Source organism: Pongo abelii, chromosome 4 (assembly GCF_028885655.2).
Source record: "Pongo abelii isolate AG06213 chromosome 4, NHGRI_mPonAbe1-v2.0_pri, whole genome shotgun sequence".
NCBI lineage: Eukaryota > Metazoa > Chordata > Mammalia > Primates > Hominidae > Pongo > Pongo abelii.
Window position 1 is genome coordinate 17,785,531 of NC_071989.2, and position 23,748 is coordinate 17,809,278.

Genomic DNA, 23,748 nt, shown 5'->3' on the forward strand with positions numbered 1-23,748 from the left:
ATGCAACAAAACATGAAAATGAAGACGCTAGTGGGAAATGGACTTGTAGTTTATGATGTTTTCTTCTGACAAAAATACACGTATAGATAGATTTATTTTTATAAGACTAACGTATTTTTTCTAAGCTCCTTTGTTCTAAATAGAACTGTCGCTCCTACTTTTTTTCCCCCAAATCTGAACTGAGTATGAAAGAACAGAACTATTTTGAAAAGATTTACCGACTCACTGGTGTATCCGCAGTTGAGATAGCAGACACCAAAGACATCCACTGGGGAAAACCTGTGAAAATTCATAAGGTCATAAGTCTTTGTGCAGATTCTCTTGGGTTGCAGAGAGGAGAGATTTGGAATTCTCTTTGAAAGTACAGCTTAGTCATAGATCACAAGCACCAGCAAGACTAATATTTTAAATTATATGTTTATTCTTGATACTGAATGATTATTCTGCATCTAGGGAATTAATGTCTTTGCAGTCATTTAAAAATACTTGACAGTAACAGACCCTTCTCTACCAAATGATCACAAGTTAGATATTGGGGGGTTGAAAGTATAGCTCATTTTTGCAGATTCTTGTGTGTTTGAGGACCTATTTCTAAGAATTACGCTTTCCACATAATTCAAGCCCTAGTCAAGCTTTTCCATTCTGATAGCTTCCAGTTCAGATGTTCCTCATTTTATGCAGTAGCGCTCCTTTGAAAATGCAACTAAGCTAGACCATCTTTTAAATGTACTGAAAGCACTGGCTGTAATAAATCACGAAAAGCGATATCTTCTCCAAACTGAATCACTACCACTAATGTAGCTGACTTTTAAATTTGAATTCCCTGAGGTTTGGCTTAAAGCTTGGCTTTGGGCCAAGCTACCATTAGGAGATTGTGCGGCTAACTCCAATACACTCTGTGTAATTGCCCTCAGGCTTCTAAATGGTCCCAACTAAAGGGTGAGACACATTTTTTATATAATGTTGTAGACAACAAAGGCACAATATGGAAATTGTATTACAATTTCCATATTGTATTACAATTTCCACTTTACATTAGCTGTTGCTGCTTATGTGCATATAAGAAAAGTAATAATAAAGGTATAATTAAATTGGAGAGAAGAGTGTATTTCTATCCCGTTGGTGCTTATTCTATTGTAGAGAAAGTGAGAATAAGATCTAATCTGGTAATGTGGCCACGTGGGTCATGACTCTTTGACCATATGTACATTATATGCTTGACGTCATGTTTCTCATCCATTTTCCCTGTTCACTGTCAAATGGAGCAATTTATGAACCAGATGTCTAAGAGCTGGTGGAAGGAATGTATTTATTACAGGGTCTCTGCATCTTAGTTCCTGCTATATGGTTTTGTGGCTCATAAAAGAATGCAGACTTGCCCAAAATATAATTTCACTGTAGGTGATGATTGTCAGTACTACTCTTAGAACTAAGGGGCTTTCTCCTGTTTCCCTGGAATGTGGACAAATTATTTCCCACTGGGAGCTAAACTTCGAAATCATTCATATGAGATCAGAACCTTAAAAAACACAGAACTCTTCAGAAAGAAAAAAATTACACAGAACTCTCAAGAAAGAAAAAAATGGCTGTTAGGACTTTCTAACCCAGTGAAAACAGTCTTTCATTAGCTGTGTCACTACCATCATCCTGAATGGAGGTTGAGCCCACTTGGAAGCTTGACTAAAAGGAGAGTCACAGGCAGACATGGTATTACTGGTCTTAGCCCTCTCTGGGGGAAGTTAGTTTAGCCAAGAAACCTGAAATGTTAAGGACTCCAACTGATGCCACTGTCTCTATTCTAGAGACTGTAGCTCAATAACATGACATTTCCAGTTCATCGTATTCATTCTGTTCTGACTCCAGTTTCACTAGGCCGCGTGCTGAAGCTAGCTCTTCCTTTCTTTTACAGGTATGCACCCATTTCTCAGTTCAGTGAATCAACTGGACCTTGCCGTATGTTGGAAGACATACCTTCATCTTACATCCTTGATTTCTGTGAATTTGCACCTGAAAGACAACAGATCTCATATCAAGCTTACCGAAAACAACAAAAAACCCGCCAAAACCTTCGAATACCCAGTTTTCTTTGTTCAGCCAATGAGTATTCATTGTGCACCCATGAGGGGCTAATGCCACTCTGCAAGGCCTTTTGAGAGAGGGCAGAAGATGCCTGGCTCAGGGCCACTTTCCACTTAGAAATATCTACAGGCTTTTTTCCTCTGTTCCCTCCTCCACTTGAGCCTTTCTCAGTGTCTGATGTGGCACTGTTGTCACCAGATGGTCACTCAACCTTTCAAAAGCTTTGCTAATTTTCACTAGCTTCCTGCCTGGCAAAAATGGGAGAAAATTAAGTTCTGCTTTGCAGATGCGGCTTGTGAAAACCATTCATTGCAGCATTCATTGCAGCCACCCTTCATGATCACTCCTGGGGCTGTCCCTTCTTTGGTGGAAGGCTTTTGGATTTAAGGAAAGTGCCTTAGCACACAGCAGCATTTTCACTAACAATTGGTTGTAAAATCTTGGGGGTCACTCTCGAGATGGAAGGAGTCTGAGAGATTATCTGGTGTAACATTCATGTTTCCAAAAGGAAACCGAGATCCAAAAAGCCAAATCCTGTGGCCAAAACATATGGCCTAATTTTACTCGCTTTCTGTGATTTGGGACTAGTTTCCAAAAGTCTTCAGCAGTGTGTTTTTTTCTTTCTTTCTTTCTTTTTTTTTTCCTCATGGATACTTCTGACAGTCATTCTGGTACTACTCAAGTTATTAAGATTCAATGTAGTCAAATTCAACTTTACTCAGATTCCACTAGAGGTTAGGTCATACAATTGTAAAGAAGCAGGCAGGTTGTGTTGCAGGACATGCCAAGATTGTTTAGTTCTGATTAATACTAAAAATCAGGCCGGGCGCAGGGTTTATGCCTGGAATCCCAGCACTTTGGGAGGCTGAGGCGGGCAGATAACTTGAGGTCAGGAGTTTGAGACCAGCCTGGCCAACATGGTGTGAAACCCTGTCTCTACTAAAAATACAAAAATTAGCCAGGTGTGGTGGCACATGGCTCTAATCCCAGCTACTCAGGGGGCTGAGGCATGAGAATCGCTTGAACCTGGGAGGCAGAGGTGGCAGTGAGCTGAGATCGTGCCACTGCACTCCAGCGTGGGCGACAGAATAAAACTATATCCCTGCCCCCGCCCCCGCCCCCCAGAAAAAACCACTGAGGCAGCTGCCTCACCAGGAAGACATGTGGCTCTGCCCCTGTTGTTTCTAGGACCCTGTGCATTTGGTGGCATTGATTTGTCTTCCAGTGTTATTTATTTTATTCATCTTTGTTGTAGACAAGTCGTGACCAAGATCCTCTAAGAGACAGCTGTGGTAGGCAGGCTTCTCGGATGGCCCATGATGATCACCACTGCCTGGTTTGATGGCCGTATGCTGTTCTCTCCCCTTGAACATGGGTTAAGCCTGGTGACCTGCTTCTAACCAACCAACTCCAGCTAAGCTGAAGGGATGCCACAGTTTTCAAGCTTCAAGGATTAGCTTACAAAAGACTATGACTTCCTTTTTGCTGATGGACTCTCTTTATTGCCTTCTTGGCTTGAAGACTTTGAGGAAGCAAGCTGCCATGATGAAGAGGCCAACATGACAAGGAACTTCTGAGGGTGGCTGCCAGCCAACAGCAGCAAGGAACTGAGACTCTAAGTTCAACTGTCTAAGAGGAACTGAATCCTGAAAACAGTCTCATGAGCTTGGAAGCAAGTCTTCCCCAGTTGAGCCATAAGATGGCTACAGCCCAGTTCACACCTTGATTGCAGCCTGCGGAGAGACCCCGCAGTGGAAGATGCAGTTACACCCTTCCCAGCTCCCTGACTTACAGAAGCTATGAGATAATAAATACGTGTTGGTTTAAGCTACTACATTTGGAGAAATGTGTTATGTAGCAATAGATAATATGATAGGAAAAAAGGTAAGACAAGGTTGTAAGCATAAGTTTAAGTGCATTGCCAGCCATACTAATTTTTGCATCACACATGACCTGAATTTGACAGCTTCAAAATGTAAAGCATTTTGAATGAAAATGCATTCAGACAAGAATATGTGAGAGTCCTCTGTATCTTTTAAATCCCCAGAGGCAATGAAGCAGCACTTGTGTCTTAATATGCAATTTGAATTGCACCAGACTTTTCAGATGAAAGCAATTGTAAAATGTGGGGGGAAGATGAAGTGATACTTGCCATTTTCCTTTTAATACTTACACAAAGCATGACAGAAACTATTTATTGGACACCTGATAATAATAATTTGCAGCTTATTTCAAGGAATTCTCTCACCAACTCTATGATGGAGGTATATTATCCCAATTTTTCAGGTGGGAAAAAAATGCATTGGTGAGTTTCCCAACCCTTACTTGGTGACAGCGATGATGTTGGGACCCAGTGTGTCTCACTTGAAAGCCTGTGTTCGTAGGTTTCAAGCTTAAAAAGTTGTCTGAAGTGGCTGGGTGCGGTGGCTCATGCCTGTAATCCCAGCACTTTGGGAGGCTGAGGTGGGTGAATCACTTGAGGTCAGGAGTTCAAGACCAGCCTGGCAAACATGGTGAAGCCCTGTCTCTATCAAAAATACAAAAATTAGCTGGCGTCGTGGCACACGCCTGTAATCCCAGCTACTCAGGAGGCTGAGGCAGGAGAATTGCTTGAACCCAGGAGGTAGAGGTTGCAGTGAGCTGAGATTGTGCCACTGCACTCCAGCCTGGGCAATAGAGTGAGACTCTAACTCGGGAAAAAAAAAAAAGTTGTCTGAAGTGACAACTATTCCTCTCCTCTGCTTTGTTCAACCAATGGTAGCAGGCCATTACAAAAGCTACCTTTATTTTGTTTAAAAAACAAAACAAAATGAATTTTCTGAGTCTAAAAGCCACTCTTTTTCCAAGGATATATTTGCAATTAATCATATTCTGAGTTGCAATTTTTTAAACGCTTGCCCTCTATGTCAGTTTTATTCTTACTGAGGCTTTTTTCACCCTGCAGATTTTTGTGTTGTATTCACAATTAAATTAGTTTTTTTTCTTTTTTGAGGGCAGGAATAGTTTTTTAATACTTTCATGTCTCTAACCACATTTGTCACTGTATTTTGCAAATAATAAACATCTGGTAAATCTTTTTTGATGAATTTGATTAACTCTGAAATGAAAATGGTAATAACCTGAGGGATTGTTTCTTTCTAGGAAACTGTCAGCCTCGTCTAAGGGACCAGAGCTGCCAGGAAAGAACCATGATCGGTGTTGTTCAGAGAACCAGGAGAAATTGCTGCAAGATCAGTCTTACGGATTCTCTCTGCTGCAGCTTTGCTCCTGGACCACTTCTGAGAGGGATCATGGGTAAATTAGGATGATTAACCATCTGGGTTTGCCTGGGACTGATGGGTCTTCACTACATTCTCAGGCAAACGAGGATGAAATGATCTTCCTAGCAGGCATGTGCATTTCATGGGAAGGAATGTGCTTTTGCAACTTTATGTGGCTTGTTTTTTCTATGACTTTAAACCTAACCAACCAACCGACCAACCAATCAATCAACCAACCAGCCAACCTCTGGGTATCTTAAAAGGTGTCCTAGAGCCTACTGTTTCATAAGTGTTGTATGTTTTCTATCGTAAATATTAGCTAGATGTAAACAGCAGTTTTAGCATGGAAGATCTAGTGGTATTTTGGAGGTCACTATCATCGATATTTAGCTGTAATGTGCAGACAGGGCCCCTGGGTCTGTTCCATGTCACAGATCTCCTTTGAAGTCCTGGAGAGTTTTGCCCACTGAGCCACTATGCAGGGACAGAGAGGAATAAAGCTGGTTATTAGCATGCACTCCAGGTCCAAGACAGCTGTATCAAAAGCTCACACACCAGGCTATTTAATTTGTTGGCTGCTCAGTGGAAAGAGGCCTGCTGGGCAGGGTGGGTTGGAAGAATTAAATGGAGAGAAATATAAACCAGTATAATTCACACTACTGTTTCTTGGCTGCACTCACACGTGGATAAAAAAATTTTCCTACCCTAGAGCTGGCATATTTGTTTTGCTACTTTGTCTGAGCTAGTACCCTGGCAGCTGAAAGTTGGTGGAGAAAATCACACAATTGAGCTGACTGGTTTTTAACTTTTGGTAATTTTGAACTTCCATTTGTCATTGCCTGGTAGTTGGACTGTGTTTCTCTAGTAGGTGGTCTTTCCTGAACTTTCTTCTTGCCCTCAAACCACATATATCCTTTCCTTCAGCAGACAATCTCGCCTCCTTCTTCATGGAGATAAACAAATATGTCATCAGCTTTGGTCCTATAACTTGTCACCACCAACTACAACAGTCTACCTCTACCTTCTGCCACGTGTGCCTCTCCAGCTCAGTTATGAGGGAAGAACTGTTCCTCCTCTGCCAGGATGAACCATCTTGTGCGTGCTTCATATACTCCTTGGTTCTAGGCAGACAGCTTCTGAATTGGCCCTCAGCAATCCCCATCTCCTCCAATTTATGCCTTTCTGCAATCTCCTTACTTAGAGTGTGGGCCTATTGACTTGCTTCTAATGAGAAGAATATGGCAAAAATGATAGGCTGTCATTTCCAAGATCAGGTTATAGAAGACTGTGACTTTCATCTTGCTTGTACTCTGTCACCAGCTGGCTCTGATGAAGCACCTCCCATGTTGCAAGCTGCCTTCTGGAGAGGTCCTTATGGCAAGGAACTCAGGGCAGCCTTGGGCCAACAGGAACAATAAACACAGGTCCTCAATTCAATAGCCCATGAGGAGTTTGCGTCCTGCCAACAACCATCTAGGGTGGCTGAATGTGCATCCTTCGCCAGTTAAGCCTTGAGATGATGGTAGCCTCAGGTGACACCTTGATTTCAGCCTATGAGAGACCCTGAACCAGCAGGCCCGCCTAAGTGGCACCCAGATTCCTGGCACACAGACCTGTGAGATAATAAATGTTGACTTAAATCAAGTTGTTTTACACATCAATAGATACCTAACAGATCTGAAAGTTGTCACACCTATATTTGATCCTTGATTCAGGATGAATACCTGCAGAAATACAGCTTGCTTTCTAGCTCTAAAATGGTGCTGTCCAATAAAATATATAATGAGCCACAAATGTGAACCATATATTTTTCAGCCACATTAAAAAAAGTAAAAAGAAACAGGTGAAATTAATTTAAATAATGTATTTTATTTCATCCATATGTCAAAACTACATTGTTTAAATATGTAATTCATATGCCACATGATTAAAGAGATAATTTAGATATATATTTTTTGGACTGAGTCTTTGAAAACCCATGTTTATATTACACTGGCAGACATCTCCATTCAGACTAGCCACCCAATGGACCACCTGTGGCTAGCAGCTACCATATTGGACAGCTCAGCTTGAAAGTGAAAAACCTGGCCAGGCACAATGGTTCACGCTTGTAATCCAGCACTTTGGGAAGCCGAGGCAGGAGGATCACCTGAGGTCAGGAGTTCGAGACCAGCCTGGCCAACATAGCGAAACCCCGTTTCTACTAAAAACACAAAAATTAGCCAGGCGTGGTGGTGCATGCCTGTAGTCCCATCTACTCTGGGAAGAGGCTGAGGCAGGAGTACTGCTTGAACCCAGGAGGAGGAGGTTGCAGTGAGCTGAGATCGTACCACTGCACTCCAGCCTGGGCGACAAGAACGAAATTCCGTCTCAAAAACAAGCAAAAACTCAGTTTGCTCAAAAAACAATTTCTCTTCAAACTTTTTTTTCTGTTTTATTTATTTTCTATTACTGTTATTTTTTTATTTTTTTATTTTTGAGAAAGAGTCTAGCTCTGTCACCCAGGCTGGAGTGAAGTGGCGCCATCTCAGCTCACTTCATTCTGCCACCTGGGTTCAAGTGATTCTCCTATCTCAGCCTCCCAAGTGTCTGGGATTACAGGCGCATGCCACCACACCCAGCTAATTTTGTATTTTTATTATAGACAGGGTTTCACCATGTTGTCCAGGCTGGTTTTGAGCTCCTGACTTCAGGTGATCTGCCCGCCTTGGCCTCCGAAAGTGCTGGAATTACAGGCATGCGCCACGGCACCTGCCTTTTTTTTTTTTTTTTTTTTCTGTTTTAAAGAAGGTCTCTTTTGCTGGGCACAGTGGCTCACACCTGTAATCCTAGCACATTGGGGAGGCCAAGGCGGGAGGATCACTTGAGTCCAGGAGCTAGAGACCAGTCTGGGCAATACAGTGAGACCCCATCTCGAAAGTAAAAGAAAGAAAGAAAGGAAGGAAGGAAGGAAGGAAGGAAGGAGAAGTATCTTTTGAGAATTTTCCAACCAGTTGAATTTGCTTCCGTGGCCTCCCCGGGTGCCCTGTGGCCGTGTGGACACAACCAGCATGGCGTCGAGGGAAGCGCTAGTCCCCTATCCCCACATGGTCTCCAGAGGCTGGCTTCTGGGAAATGCCTCATTTTGTTGGTGTGCGAGTTTCCCACTATAGTCACTGTGCCCAAGCTCCCCCACGCCTGCTCTCTCAGCACAGGTCTGCCCTGCCCTTGGTTGTCGGGAGCTCTGCCACTTTCCCCTCGGTTTCCCCCTAGCTCCGCTGATTCCCCGGGACTTGGAAGACTCCTCCACTGGCTCTCAGCTTTGGGCTGTCCTTCCTGTGCCTCTGCTATGGGGTCTCCTGGCCCCACACTTTGGTGACCCTCGGCAGGCATACAACTTACTAATTTTCAGTTCTTTTCCTCCTCAGGGCCTATGAGAAATTTTCTGGGTCTTCTGCAGGCCTCACTGGAAATGAGGGGGCCTGGGGTGGGGACCTCCCAGCCCTTCTGCGCTTGGCGCCAGCCCCATCCTGTTCTTCTGGAGGTGCTCCGTGTAGGGCAGGCAGTCTGGGAAGTTGCCTCGCCTTAGGATTCCAAAGGGAAACAGCTTTCTGCCTTTGGATTCTCATACGTATGATGGAGATTTCTCTCCTACCCCTCACACCCATCAGCCTGGATTATCCTTTTCCCCCAACCTGCTGAAACAATCAACAGTATCTGATTTCTTTTTCTCTCTCCAGGCTCTTAACTACAGCAAAATAAGAAACTGAAACAAGCAAACAAAAAGGCGTGGGCAGTGTTAATTCCTTTTGCCAGTGTTAGGAGCTATCCTGCAGCCTTCCTTATTCCGATGTTAACTGAGATAGACTCTTTGCCTAGGTATCCAACCTCTGTCTTCATCTTCCTATCAAAGCCCTCTTAGTTTTGAGAGCAATACTTTTCCCTCAACTAGTTCTAAGCTTTTGCTAGTTTGAAAGCACTTTGGTGTAAGATCACCACGAAAGTCATGTTAAAAAGAAAAATCATCATTCACCACTTCAAATGACCCCATGTGTTAGTCTGGGCCTGACCCCCCAATGAATGTCCCTGATCTAGTCGGAGAAGAGAAGCATACCTCATTAAAAGTATGTAAAGATATTATTCTCTCCCTCGGCCACCCTGGCATAGCCCCCAGTGCAGTCTATCCCTTTCTGCAGGATTTTTTTTTAGACCGAGTTTCACTCTTGTCGCCCAGGCTGGAGTGCAGTGGCATGATCTTGGCTCACTGCAACCTCTACCTCCCAGGTTCAAGTGATTCTCCTGCCTCAGCCCCCCAACTAGCTGAGATTACAGGTGTGTGCCACCATGCCTGGTTAATTTTGTAGTTGTAGTAGAGATGGAGTTTCATCATGTTGGCCAAGCTGGTCTGGAACTCCTGACCTCAGGTGATCTGCCCCCCTAGGCCTCCTAAATTGCTGGGATTACAGGCATGAGCCACCACGCCTGGCCATTTTTCAAATTATTATTATTATTTTTGAGACAGGATCTCACTCTGTCACCCAAGCTGGAGTACAGTGGTGCGATCTCGGCTCACTGCAGCTTCAACCTCCCAGGTTCAAGAGATTGTCCCACCTCAGCCTCCCAAGTAGCTGAGATTACAGGTACGCACCACCACACCCAGCTAATTTATATATTTTTCTGTAGAGACAGGGTTTCACCATGTTGGCCAGGCTGGTCTGGAACTCCTGACCTCAAATGATCCACCCGCTTCAGCCTCCCAAAATGCTGGGATGACAGGAGTGAGCCACCGTGCCTGACCTCTGCAGGATTATTTACCACTAGCTTGAAAACAGGCTGCAGCAGGAATGGCCACATTCTGTAATAAAACTCTCCCTTTTCTCTCTAGCATTCTGGTTTTGTAGAGAGAGGTATGCCCAAGTACATTTTCTTGCATACTTTGCAGAGAGATGAGGCCGATGAGAAACAAATCCAGATCACTAGTGTTGCTTCTGGGAAAACTATCTTAAAAATGATTACTCAGCTGGTAGCTGCCTTTTGCCCTCTCCCTCCTTTTTCATTTTTTCCTTATTTGGAATGTAGAAAGTGATGGCTGGAGCTAGCAACCATCATTTGATCATGAGGCATCCTTGAGAATTGAAGCCTGGTGCTAAAAATGAGGTGACAGGGTAGAAGGAGTACAATACTGATGTCTAGTGTCAGCCTAGATAGCCTAGATTTATTACCACAGGCCCTGGGATATCTATCTCTACATGTCATGTTATGTGAGAAAAATGAACTCTTGTCTGGTTGAAGCAATATTTCCATTTCTAGCAGTCAAATTCCTATCCTAGGCATGCTTACTTTAACTTCACTTTTACTGTTTCCAACCATTGCAACTTGGACTTTCCTCCTGTCACTTCTTTGAAACTGCTCTGTCAAGTTTTTTTAAATTTTTTTTTATTATTTTATTTTATTTTTGAGACTGGTCTAGCTATGTCGCCCAGGCTGGAGTGGAGTGGCACCATCTCAGTTCACTGCAGCCTCTGCTTTCTGGGTTCAAGCCATTCTTCTGCCTCAGCCTCCCAAGTAGCTGGGATTACAGGTGCATGTCGCCACACCTGGCTAATTTTTGTATTTTTAGTAAAGATGGGGTTTCACTATGTTGGACAGGCTGGTCTCAGACTCCTGACCTGAGAGTCTCCTGGCCACCACACCTGGCCAACTTTTACTTAAAATAACTAGAAAAAAAAATAAGAAAGAAAGCAAAGGAATTGCTGAACTTCAGAATAATTCTTCCCATTTTTTTTTTCTTAAAAACATCTGTACATTAAGAAAAAAAGATTTGGGGCTGGGCGCGGTGGCTCACGCCTGTAATCCCAGCACTTTGGGAGGCCGAGACAGGCGGATCACGAGGTCAGGAGATCGAGGCCATCCTGGCTAACACGGTGAAACTCCGTCTCTACTAAAAATAAAAAAAAATAAATAAAAAAAAAAAATAAAAAAATTAGCCGGGTGTGGTGGCGGGCGCCTGTAGTCCCAGCTACTCAGGAGGCTGAGGCAGGAGACTGGCATGAACCCGGGAGGCGGAGCTTGCAGTGAGCCGAGATGGCACCACTGCACTCCAGCCTGGGCGACAGAGCGAGATTCCGTCTCACGCCTGTAATCCCAGCACTTTGGGAGGCCGAGACAGGCGGATCACGAGGTCAGGAGACCGAGACCATCCTGGCTAACACGGTGAAACCCCGTCTCTACTAAAAATACAAAAAAATTAGCCGGGCATGGTGTCAGGCGCCTGTAGTCCCAGTTACTCGGGAGGCGGAGGCAGGAGAATGGCGTGAACCCGGGAGGCGGAGCTTGCAGTGAGCCGAGATCGCGCCACTGCACTCCATCCAGCCTGGGTGACAGAGCGAGACTCCATCTCAAAAAACAAAACAAAACAAAACAAAACAAAACAAAAAAATAAATAAAAATAAATAAATAAATTAAATTAAAAAAAATAAAATAAAAACACCGGACACTTCGCAAACACTCAAGAAGTGGTAGCCATTTATTTAAAAAGAAAAAGAAAAAGAAAAAGATTTGGAATCAGTTATATAAGTTGAAGTCATTGTTTTTTAAGCAATATCTTTACATTTTAGGTACTATTAATCATTCATTTATCCTTTGAGTTCTCTCTCATCTTCCGCTTTTTGATGGTTACATTATTATTGTCACATGCAATTCTATAGCATTGCATTCTGTTCTGTATCTGTTATTCTAAAATTGTTTTGCTTTAATTCCAAATTTAAACTCATTCTGAATTCACCCTTATCCTTTTATCATAACTTCTTTAATCCTTGGTATAGATAAAAGTTTCTATTTCTTTCTTTGGCGGTCACTTAAAAAAATGACATTAGGGTACATTCCCTTCCTTTTTGGTTCCTATGGGTAATTTTTTTTTCTTTCTAGTTTCAATATTTTTGTTTGATTATTTTTGTTTCAGTATTATAAAATTCTATTTGTCATATCTCTTTGCTTGCAGATTACAGAAAATCAACTTAAGCCAAGTAAGGCATCTTATTTTCTTATGCAAAGGGAAACAGTAAGGGGGCATTTAGCTTCAGGCATGGCTGGATCCAGGAGAGCAAATATTGTCACTGGGACTGTGTCTCTCCATGTCTGGACTCCATTGGTGTTATTCTGAGGTACCTTCTATACTTGTGGTGGCAATGATGTCTACCAGCATCACAGGTTTCCACTGTCATCACAAGCAGAGTAACAGACAACATGGCTTGCAGGACATATTTGGTCTCAGAATTAAAACCTTTTCATTACATTTGAGAAATACAATGTTAGACATATAACTATGCAATTTTCTAGAATTGGCTATTAGTTATATATGGCCCTTTCCTCCCTATTGTGCTCCCATTTTGAATCTTTCAACCTTATTCCAATTCCTTATTTCTCATCTAGTTGACATGGATGGGAAATTGATCTGCCGCAAACCATTCCTTGGGAGAGAGAAAGATATGATTATTTTAGAAAAATATGCCAAATTTTCTTGATGATCTAACATCACGTTTACCTGACCGAAGGGCAGGGAGAAAGAGCTGGTACTCACCTTGACACCTGTCTGTACCCGACGAGGGGCAGCCTGACTGTGGGTGAATATTGTGCCGAGGGCTGAAGTAGTTTTTATTTTAATCATTTACAAAGAAAAAGCTTCCCAAAGAAATCAGAGATGTTTCTCAGGTGCTAGGTCTACAGTCATGCTTCTGATCTGTTCAGCACCCATAAAAGGAGCCACAAGCTCCACTGCAAAGCAATGTGTGAGTTTTGGATTATGTGAGACCCTGAATGCAAATGGAGAACTCAGAGGATGGTGGAAAGCCAGTTCTGTGTTGGCAGGAAAGTATTCTAGTGTTTTCCTCTCTAGATCTCCAACATGTTCATAGCACATAATAAGCACTAAATAGATATGTATTAACTGATTTTGAGTAACCAGGTCATATGTGGAACAGTTAAACATAGACATAGAGGTAAAAGGAAAAAAACAAAAAGGCTGGGTGCGGAGGCTCATGCCTGTAATCCCAGCACTTTGGGAGGCCGAGGTGGGAGGATTGCTTGAGCCCAAGAGTTTGAAACCAGCCTAGGTAACATAGTGAAAAAATTAGCCAGGTGTGGTGGCACATGCCTGTAGTCTCAGTTACTTGGGAAGCTGAGGTGTGAGGATCATTTGAGCCAAGGCAGTCAAGGCTGCAGTGAGCTGTGATCTTACCACTGTACTCCAGTCTGGGCGGTAGAGCGAGACCTTGTCTCAAAAAAAAAAAAAAAAAAGTAAAATGAAAAAATTTGACCTGAATAGCTAGCTACTTGCTAAATTTAATCCTTGCACCCTGAAAAGACTTAGTAAATGTTCCTTTATACCATTAGCTGATATCCGATTAACTTGTAATAACTATCTTAATAATTCTACAGCGGCAATTTGAGTCTCCTTAAAAATTGTCAAGCATTTTCTTTTGTTAGTCTATTCTGGGGCAATGAGTCACAAGTAGCAATTATTGGGTGGGAATTCATTTTTTTTCTTTTTTCTTTTTAAATACAATGTTAAGCATGGTGTATTCATATTAAATAATTCTAAAGAGTGTTTCAATAATTTGGAAGTTATTAATGATTGGTGGATGAAAAGATTTTATCCAGTTGTCCAAGCATATGGCAAAAGAAAACTGGCTTAAGTTGTTGAATTTCTGTTTTCATTTTCCGTTGAATTACTGTTTAAAAATGGAACTGGAGAACATGTAATTACTCCAATGGAATGATTATGGGACATCAAAAAACTTGTTGCCCTAGGTGGTTAACTGCATGACTAAGAGACAATAATGGTGTGGATAAGGTGAAGCTTGTTCGGTAGTGATCTCAATTGCATTTTGGTTCTGTAAAGCACAAATAGGTTAACTGAATACCAAAGAGTAGTGAACTGCCTGTGATTTGCATCTTTATATGATGGTTAAGAATTCAAGGAATTGGAATATAGTATTTATAACACTGTATGACCATGACCACAATGTCCCATCAATTTCCTAGACTTCTGAGTGTAGGAAAACAGAAAGGGCCATATTCTCAACTTATGTAATTGATAACTACTAATTTTCTAACAATTTTCCAATGATTGCTTGCTATAAGAATGTAAAATGGAGCCAGAAGCTTTAGCATATATTATTCACACTGTAATTTTGGTTTATTTCCTTCTAGACTTTTTTCCATATTTTTTAGAACAGTTGTAATCAAGTTGTACATATAATCTATCCTTATTTTTTAAAACCTACTGTTATAAATGTTACTTATGTTTAAAATAGCAAAAAAAAATCTATCTTATTGGTTATAAAGATGATATAATTTATTTTATAATTTCCATATGGCTGGCTATCTAGATTATCTATATTTTATTTTTGCAATGAGACAAATATTGCTATGCATTGATTTTTTGCACACATTTTTTTCCAGGATTTTGCCTGTTTTCTTAGAAGAACATTCTACAAGGAAAATTAGTGGGTGGAAATTTATAAACCTATTCTTAATGACTCTTGAAGCAAATATTATTCAGGACCTTTTTTTTTTTTTTTGAGACAGTCTCACTCTGTTGCCCAGGCTGGAGTGCAGTGGCATGATCATGGCTGACTGCAACCTTTGCCTCCCTGGGCTCAGGTGATTCTCACACCTCAGTTTCCTGAGTAGCTGTGACTACAGGTGTGTACCACTATGCTTTGCTAATTTTTGCATTTTTAGTAGGGACAAAGTTTCGCCATGTTGCCCAGGCTGGTCTTGAACTCCTGGCCTTAAGAGATCTGCTCACCTCAGCCTCCCAAAGTGCTAGGATTAAAGGCATGAGCCACCGCACCTTGCCAGACCTATTTGTTTTCGAGTGACATTAACTAGCTTAAAAATAAAGGGAGAATTTATTAGAAGCAAACAATTATATCTTATGTAACAGGAGAAAGAGAAAGTGCATCTAGATGGCTAGAACCAGAGACTTAAGTCCACCAGAACTTTCTCTGACTCTAATTTCTTTACAAGGCTCAGCAGTCAGCCTCATTTCATTCATTTGCTGGCCGGGATTACTGCTCTAGAATTGAAGTAGTTTTTCCACACCTGGTGCCTCAGTTGGAAAGTCTATAATGTCTGTGGGCTTGCCAGATCTCTGTCTCTCCATGTTTTCTCTCATCATTCTGTAGCCCAACTCAAGATTCTTTACATATTAGTTGTCTTCTAAAAGTGCAAAACATGGGAGATGCAAGATCCCTCAAGTCACACAACACGACTTCAATTCTGTTGCATTTGTCAAAGCAAGCCACAGGCTAGGCCAGATTCAAGGAGTGGGGAATGGGCTTCACCATCTGATGGGAGGAATGGCATGGATGATGGTTACTTTTATGTGTCAGCTTAAGTGGACCACAAGGTGCCCAGATATTTGTCTCTGCATGATTCTGGGTATGTCTGTGAGGGGTTTCTGGATGAGATTAACATTTGAATCGGTAGATCACATAAAATGAGTTGTCCTCTCTAATTTGTGTGGACCTCCTCCACTCAGTTGAAGGCCTGAACAGAACAAAGAAGCTGAGGTCAAGAGAGAACTCCTCCTGAACTGTGGGGTCAGGAAAGGCTGGGGTGCCATGGAAATTAGCTTCAAAGGTGTTTCAAAGTTTATTGCTTGGTGTAGGTAATAGGGTCGATTCTCTGTAGAAGGAGTTTTTCTTCTCTATATTCCTTCAACATAGTATGTTTCCCCCTGGTCTGGAGCAGGATGCTTTCTTAGTTTATGATGCAATGACTTCACAGTGGATGTCTGCTTTATTTCTTTTTGAAATTCCATGAACTTTGAAATGAATTCTTTTTACTTTGAGTTCTTCATATACATGTAAACAAAATGTTCCACTGAATCCAAACAACCAGAGCTTTAAATTTTGAATAACTGTGAGAAAATTGAGTACTTGAGATTCAAAGAAAAACACAGGCAAAGTCGCTGACATCGTTCCCCATCCCAAAGCTAACTTTGATGGTAAGTCATTAAACCGAGATTCTCTCAGGACCTGGGGCAGAAAACTGCACTAGGATGTTTTTTGTTTGGTTCAGGTTGGGTAACATTGGCATGTGATAGAAGTTATCTTTTGAATTATCTCAAGAATAAGAGCTTCACTTTTATGAGCAGGGAGTTTCAGTATGGTTTGTGTCATGAATAATCCTGCCTGACATGGACCATGACCCTTGAACATTCTGAAACGCAGGAAAATTCTAAGTCTTCATAAGATAAACAAGGAGCAGCATCTTGTTACTTTTTCTTTCAAATTTAAAGTGTTATACTTCGGACTCTATGTTATACATAGAATTTTAAATGTGGGTTTATATTTAGACTTGAATATGGTAGAAAACAAGGCTTGATATGTTCTGCTTCATAATGACACATCTACATCTATCTATCTATCTATCTCTATATATTTTGTAATACACTTTTTATTTTGGAAAAATTTGGGGTTTACAGAAAAGTTCTAAAGATAGCACAGACAGTCCCTGTATAATTCTCTTGCAGCTTTGCTTTCCCTTTATGTTATCAGTTCACATTACTGTGGCGTATTTGTCAAAACTGAGTAACCACCATTGGTGCGTTACTAGTAGCTAAACTCCAGCCTATATTTAAGTTTCACTAGTTTTTTCCTAATGTCTTTTTCTATCCCAGGATCCTAACCAGGATACCACGTTGCATTTAGTTGTCACATCTCCTTTGGTCCGTGACAGTTTCTCAGTATTTTTTTTTTATTTTTATTTTTTTTTTGAGCTGGAGTCTCACTCTTTCACCCAGGCTGGGTTGCAGTGTTGGAATCTTGGCTCACTGCAACCTCTGTCCCCTGGATTCAAGTGATTCTCCTCCCTCAGCCTTCTGAGTAGCTGGGATTACAGGTATGCACCACTACACCTGGCTAATTTTTGTAGTTTTTTTGTGGTTGTTGTTGTTGTTTTTCAGTAGACACAGGGTTTCGTGATTTTGGCCAGGCTGGTCTCGAACTCCTGACCTCAGGGGATCCACCCGCCCTGGTTTCCCAAAGTACTGGGATTACAGGCATGAACGAGCACTCCCAGCCTCTCAGTTTTTTCTTGTGTTTCATCATCTTGAAAGTTTTGAGAGTATTGGACAAGTGTGGTATAGACTATTCTTCAATTTTGGTTGTCTGATGTTTTTCTTAAGATTAGATTCGGGTTATGGGTTTTGGGGTAGAATAACACAGGGGCAAAACACTGTTCTGATCACATCTTATCAGAGGTTATGTGACATACACATGATTTATCACTAGCAATGTTGTCCTTGATCATTTGGGTAAGATCATGCTTACCAGCTGTCTACACTGTAAAGTTACTATGTTTCACTTTCTTTGAAGTGAGTCAGTATGTCCTGCCCACACTCAAGGGAGTGGGAGGGATGGAGCTTTACCCCTTGCTTATTTGGAATGCAAAATAATATTTTGGTAATGTTGTCAATTTCAGTGGACCTGTATTTTGTGTGTTTGAAGACAGGAAATAAATAAAGGCCTGGTACAAACTCTTCCTTTTTGTTTCTGTTCTGAGTAAAGAGCTTGTGTCCAATGCCTTGCTGACTCTCTTGAATATTTTGTCTAAAACACCCAACAATGTTGACCTACACAGGATTATGATGGAAGTAAGTGGAAAGAGGTTTGCATATTATTTTGAATGTATTTTCATCTTCAGATGAAGTAAAGATGAATCCCGTACTAGTCTGTTCTCACACTGCTATAAAGAAATACCTGAAACTGGGTAATTCATAAAGAAAAGAGGTTTAATCGGACCATGGTTCTGCAGGCTGTATAGGAAGCATGATGCTGGCATCTGCTCAGCTTCTGGGAAGGCCTCAGGAAACTTACAGTCATGGCAGAAGGTGAAGGAGAAGCAGGCTCGTCTTACGTGGCTGGAGCAGGAGGAAGAGACGGGGGGAGGTGCCACACACCATTAAAAAAACAGATCTTGTGATAATTCACTATCACCACAATAGCACCAAGTGGGGTGGTGCTCAAGCATGAGAAACCACTCCCGTGACCCAATCACCTCCCACCAGGCCCCATCTCCAACACCAGGGATTACAATTGAACATGAGATTTGGGTGGTGACACAGACTCAAACCATATCAAATTCTAAATATGGAAATGTAATAAACTCATTGATTCATTTTTTATTTTTGAGACAGTGTTTCGCTCTGTTGCCCAGGCTGGAGTGCAGTGGTGCAATCTTGGCTCATTGCAACCTCCTCCTCCCGAGTTCAAGCGATTCTCCTGCCTCAGCATCCTGAGTAGCTGGGATTACAGGTGTGCACCTGACTAATTTTTGTATTTTAGTAGAGACAGGGTTTCACCATGTTGGTCAGGCTGGTCTCAAACTCCTGACCTTGTGATCCACCTGCCTCGGCCTCCCAAAGTGCTGGGATTACAGCCGTGAGCCACAGCGCCCGGCCAACTCATTGATTTTAAACCAAAGTTAGGGTTTGACAGACTCCATCTAGCCATACAGTTCTCTGTCTCAGTTTTAGCTTTGTCTTCCTATGCATGCTCAGTGATCAGCGGGCAAACAGATTCCTAGCTGGATGAGCATTCTTGCCTCTTCCCTCAGACCTTAGCATGGACCCCCCAGGGTAGATATTAGGGGTTGAATTGTGTCCTTTCTCCCCCAAATTCATATGTTGAAGCCCTAAACCCCTGTACTTCAGAATGTGACCTTATTTGGAAATTGGGTCTTTGCAGGTTAGTTAAGATGAGGCCATTAAGGTGGACTCTAGTCCTAGGTGACTGTTGTCCTTAACAAAAGCAGTGATTTGGTGACATAGATTGGGCACACAGGAAGAACCTCATGTGAGGATGAAGGGAGAGATTAGGATGATACTTCAGTAAGGCAGGAGAATGGTTTGAACCCAGCATCAGATGTTTGGCAAGAGACGTTGAGCAGGTTCTGTCTCACAGCCCTCAGAAGGAACCAACCTTACCAGTACCTTGTTCTTGGACCTCTATTCTCCAGAACTGTAAGACAATACATTTCTGTTGTTTAGGCCACCCAGTTTGTGGTACATTGTTACAGTATCACTAGGATTAGCAGATAATGGAAGTTGAACTGAGTAACCCATCTTTTGTGACCCCAAACATGGTTGGTGGTAGGGCTTTATCTTGGTCACAGGATCTAGAAGAATCTGCAACTTGTCATTTACTATAAGCCCTTCACAACTGGACTCTTTTACTCAATGTTTATTCAAGATTTTTTTCAGGTGCTGATCTTACTGAAATTTGTAGTATTAATATTTTAGAACTGTATATAATGTCTTTACCTTCCAAAATTTCCTTCAATGCCTGACAGCTTTCTATCTACTGGCCCAATTGTGATGACAAACCAATGCTGGCTTTGGTAGTCAAATTCCTGACCACATGCTAATGGTTGACTCATTCAGTTTTTTGCCTGCAGATTTAGTCTCAATGAAATGAGCCACACTTTTTTTTTTCTTACAAAGCAGCGTTACCTTCTGGGGAGAATGAAATGTAGTTTTTCTTTGAAAGATGAGTGGGAAAACCACTTGTGCGTTTCCCATCTGAATCAAGCTTAAGCCCCTCCCCTAGTCAGCCAGGGCTGCATTAACCATGGACTACTGGTGCCCCAGCAAGGGGAGGCTGTGGATGTGGATAACTCCACGCAGCTGTGCCTGGAGGCTGACGGACTATGGCAGACACTTCTCCATTTTATTCAGGGACCAGAATATGTTCACTTTGCATGGAGGAACTGATTAATTAAGTGATGGACTGGAGAGCAAAGAGGTAGCAGTTGATTATATTCATTAGAGGAAATGGAAAATTAACTCCTTAAAAGGTATTATCTTGTAATACTTCAATATCACATATTCTGCACTTCCTTAAAATAGTTCAGTGTATTTCTTTCATATGCCTGGTAATAATCTCAGGAAGCAGGACTGACTGAATATCATGATGTCTATTTAGCATTTAAAGGAACTGAAATGTGGAAATGTACACATCTCTTTCCCCCCTACTCTAAAGTTTAATTCAAATGCAATTGCAACCAACATTTCACTAGGAAGGTAGCTTGGACATTTGAATAGACAAATGGATACTTGGCACTTCTGTCCATTTTTCAACAAACTGTTGTCAAGTACAATTTTGGTAGCTTGAGGGTTGCAGAAGGTGCAACAGGTGGCTGCAGCTCTCAGCTCTTCCTTCTCTAAAGGAAGAAATGCAAGACTGGGAAGACTGTTCTCTAACTGTGGCAGGTAAACACGGTCTGGTCCCAAAGTGAGTTGAGACCACTGGGGAATGGACTCTGTGCCCATGACTGTAGAATTGAGGTTACCAGTTGGAAAATTAGAGGCAACTTTCAGGTTTGTGTAGCGTATAGTTTGCTGAATCCAATTCCTATCTATCCTATATATTAGGATTTTCATTTTTAGAGCAAAAATTTGAGTTCATCCCTCAAAGTGCCTATTTCATCTCTTTTTGGAGTTAATGTATTTTTAGGGAAGTGCTGCCAGCTCTGATTTCTACAACTGTCAATTCCTTATCTCCTATTTGGAAATCACCGCAGAGCCTGGATCATCGGAGGCAGTTTTGGGGCCATCTCCCATTCCCAGAATGGCATCAAACCTTAAATTGGAAGGTATCGAGTGAGGGGAAGAAAGTATTTCCAGCAGTGAAGTGAACTAGGATTAAACAACTCCCCAACAAAACAAAAACTGAAAAAATGAGAACTGGGACCTAAATACCTCAAGGTGGTGAAATTGTCACTTATCAGAGCAGAACCAAACAGCACAGCCTTCAGCTAGCGCCAGCCTGAGAGCTGAAAGACCAGAAGTGAAGGGAAGGAAGCTTGGAGGAGGGAGCAGAAACAGAATAAAATAAGTCAAAATAAAATAAAAGCAGCCTAGCCTAGTGGAAAGGTACAAGCGTGGTGGCTGATTGGCTGCAGATGGAGACTGTAATTTTCTTAGGCTATCAGTGACTAGCAGGCAGTGACAGGGAGGAGGGGGTGTCAGGTCTGAGGAGAAGAAAACTGGAACTATTTTGCTGCGTAGAAAGTCACCATTGCTACACGTCATGGCCCACGAAGGGCTGATTATATTACAGCATAAAGAAATAGTGGCTCAGAATTATGATCTTCAGCTATCAAGAAAACTTTGAATCATGTTTGTGTATTTTGCTAAGGAAGGAAAATAAGTTTATAATATATGAGGTGTTTCATTTGAAAGTGAGAGTTTGAGTTAAAACGTTAAATTCAGTGATCTGGAAAAGTGTTACGTAGAGACACGTATCCCTCGAAATATTGGGAAATTGATGTGGAAGTTATGCTGCGCCTCACCCTTGAGATGAAAAGATTGAAAATTAGATTTCGCAGAACAAAAATCATTGCTGGGGGCAGTTTGTGAGACAACAATGTTGAAGAATAAAAGGAGTAAAAATAAAGATGAACACACACACACAGATACACATACACACAATCACACGCTGACAGAGACATACGCCAACTCACATATACACTCACACACTCATACACACAAACATACACTCTCATATTCACACATACACTCACTCACTCACACACGATCAATGCCCTCCAGATTCACTTTATTCTTTTCCCTCCCTTGCCTTTTTCTAGAAAGAGCTGTATTTGCTGTTTCAGGATTGCTAATGTGAAATTTACCCAGGTGGAAGGACCAGGAGGAGAGAAGTGTTTGCCGAATGAAAATTTGTAGCAGAATGTGGGCTACTCTCTCCCTTCTGTGTCGTCAAGTGACTTCTCTCTCCCCTACTCCCCATTTCAAGTTGGACTTAGGCACACATTTCTAGGGCTTTCTGTGCTCATGTATTATTGACAGGTAATCCCTTTCTCCATTCCCACGGGGCGCCGAATGAGTCCTGCGGTGAGCTAGCACTTTAGCAAGGGGAAGTTGGGAGTAAGAGTCTGTTATTTCATCATCCCAGCAAGCAGAACAACTAACTGCCTCCCTACCTGTTTGTGTATTAACTAAATGGACACCAACAAAATGTCATTAGGACAGGAGGTCCGGGATCTTGCAGTTTCAAGCCATTGCATCTCTAGCCCCTTCAGAAGAGAGATTGCTGGGCCCCAGGAGATGGTTTTGAAGGAGGAGGGTCGCTTGAAAGATATCAAGGCCACTGCAGTGGGGCTGGGTGGAGATCACCTCGGCGATCCCTGGAATGCACTATTTGTCTTTTCACTTTCGAAATACAGGGTTCTAAGGCACATGTCTGTGGGGAAAGAAAACTAGAGCATTCTGAGGTATGAGAAATTTATCAGGCCCAGAGAGACTGAAGCATGGAACTTCAATCATTCCCTCCCCACCCTGCACTCCTGCCTGGGGGTAATGTTTTAAAGGCATTTTGTTCCACATTAGCTGCCTAACACATTATCTTCTTGTTGCTGGAATTTGCAATAAAGAACAATGTATAACCAATCAGCAGCTTATGTTATTTTAACATAATTTATTGGTAAACAACTCAGGAACTGCTTTTTTCTTTTTCCTTTAAAAATCCACTTGAATACTCTCCAGGGCGGCAATCCTCAAGCTTGGCCCAAATCAACTCTCTACTTACGTTAATTTTGGCTCAGCTTCTTCCTTTTAGTTGACAGCTGAGATGCCCAGAACATTGAAGGGACAGGTAAACATTTAGACAGTGAACAGATAAGAATTAGAATGTCTTGAGTTTAGAGAGAGCTTTGTGTTTGCTCTCTGACATTTGTTTACTGTGTGTGAGGCTTTTACAAGTGAATCCCAGGGTGGGATAATAATAGTGAGCCGTGTGGCACCAGCTGCCAGCTAGGCTTTGGGTGCTGAAGAATTTGTGGACATTTTACAGGCTAATAGATTTTTTTTTAAAAACTGCAGGAGTTCTGTGGGAATTCCTCTGCAAATTTTAAAATAAGTTGTAGGAGTAGGAAAGTGAGACTTTCTCTTTCTCTCTCTCTCTCTTATTTTTTTCCAAAGAGCGAAAATGAGCCAAATTTAGAGCTAGTTTTGAAAGCATTTTCTCACTTTGCCTTAGGAACGAAGAGTGAGGAAAATCAAGTGTCATCAGCACCGGCTCTTTGAACGCGGGTGAGAGGAAACACAAAGCCCCGGCTTATTTCGATTGAGCAAGACAATGCAAGAGATTTAGAGATTTTAGGTCATAAAGGACCCGTGAGCTCCTTTGTTCCAAAGTTTGTCCTATTGCCATTGAGGCATCTGTTTTCCAGTGACTATAACCCCTGTTTCCTGAATCAGGGCTGCCCGCTCCGGTGGGTCATAGAGGGAAAGCATCGTGGGCCAAACTGTGGGTGTTGGGAGCCATATGGTGGGTTAAGAGGAAGATGAGGAAGAGGTTAAATTGGGCTCAGGGATCAGAGCAGGCAGAGGGGTTTCCAG

At 42.0% G+C, this 23,748-nt stretch overlaps 1 long non-coding RNA gene across 1 annotated transcript; it reads right to left on the bottom strand.

Annotated features, from left to right (window-relative positions):
- Positions 1 to 398: 398 nt before the first annotated feature.
- LOC103890595 (uncharacterized) lies at positions 399 to 8,829 on the bottom strand. Its single transcript, XR_654914.3, has 3 exons — positions 8,721 to 8,829; positions 6,355 to 6,952; positions 399 to 2,007 (listed from the first exon to the last, which is right to left on the bottom strand). It is a non-coding gene; the product is annotated as an uncharacterized LOC103890595 (long non-coding RNA).
- Positions 8,830 to 23,748: the final 14,919 nt, after the last annotated feature.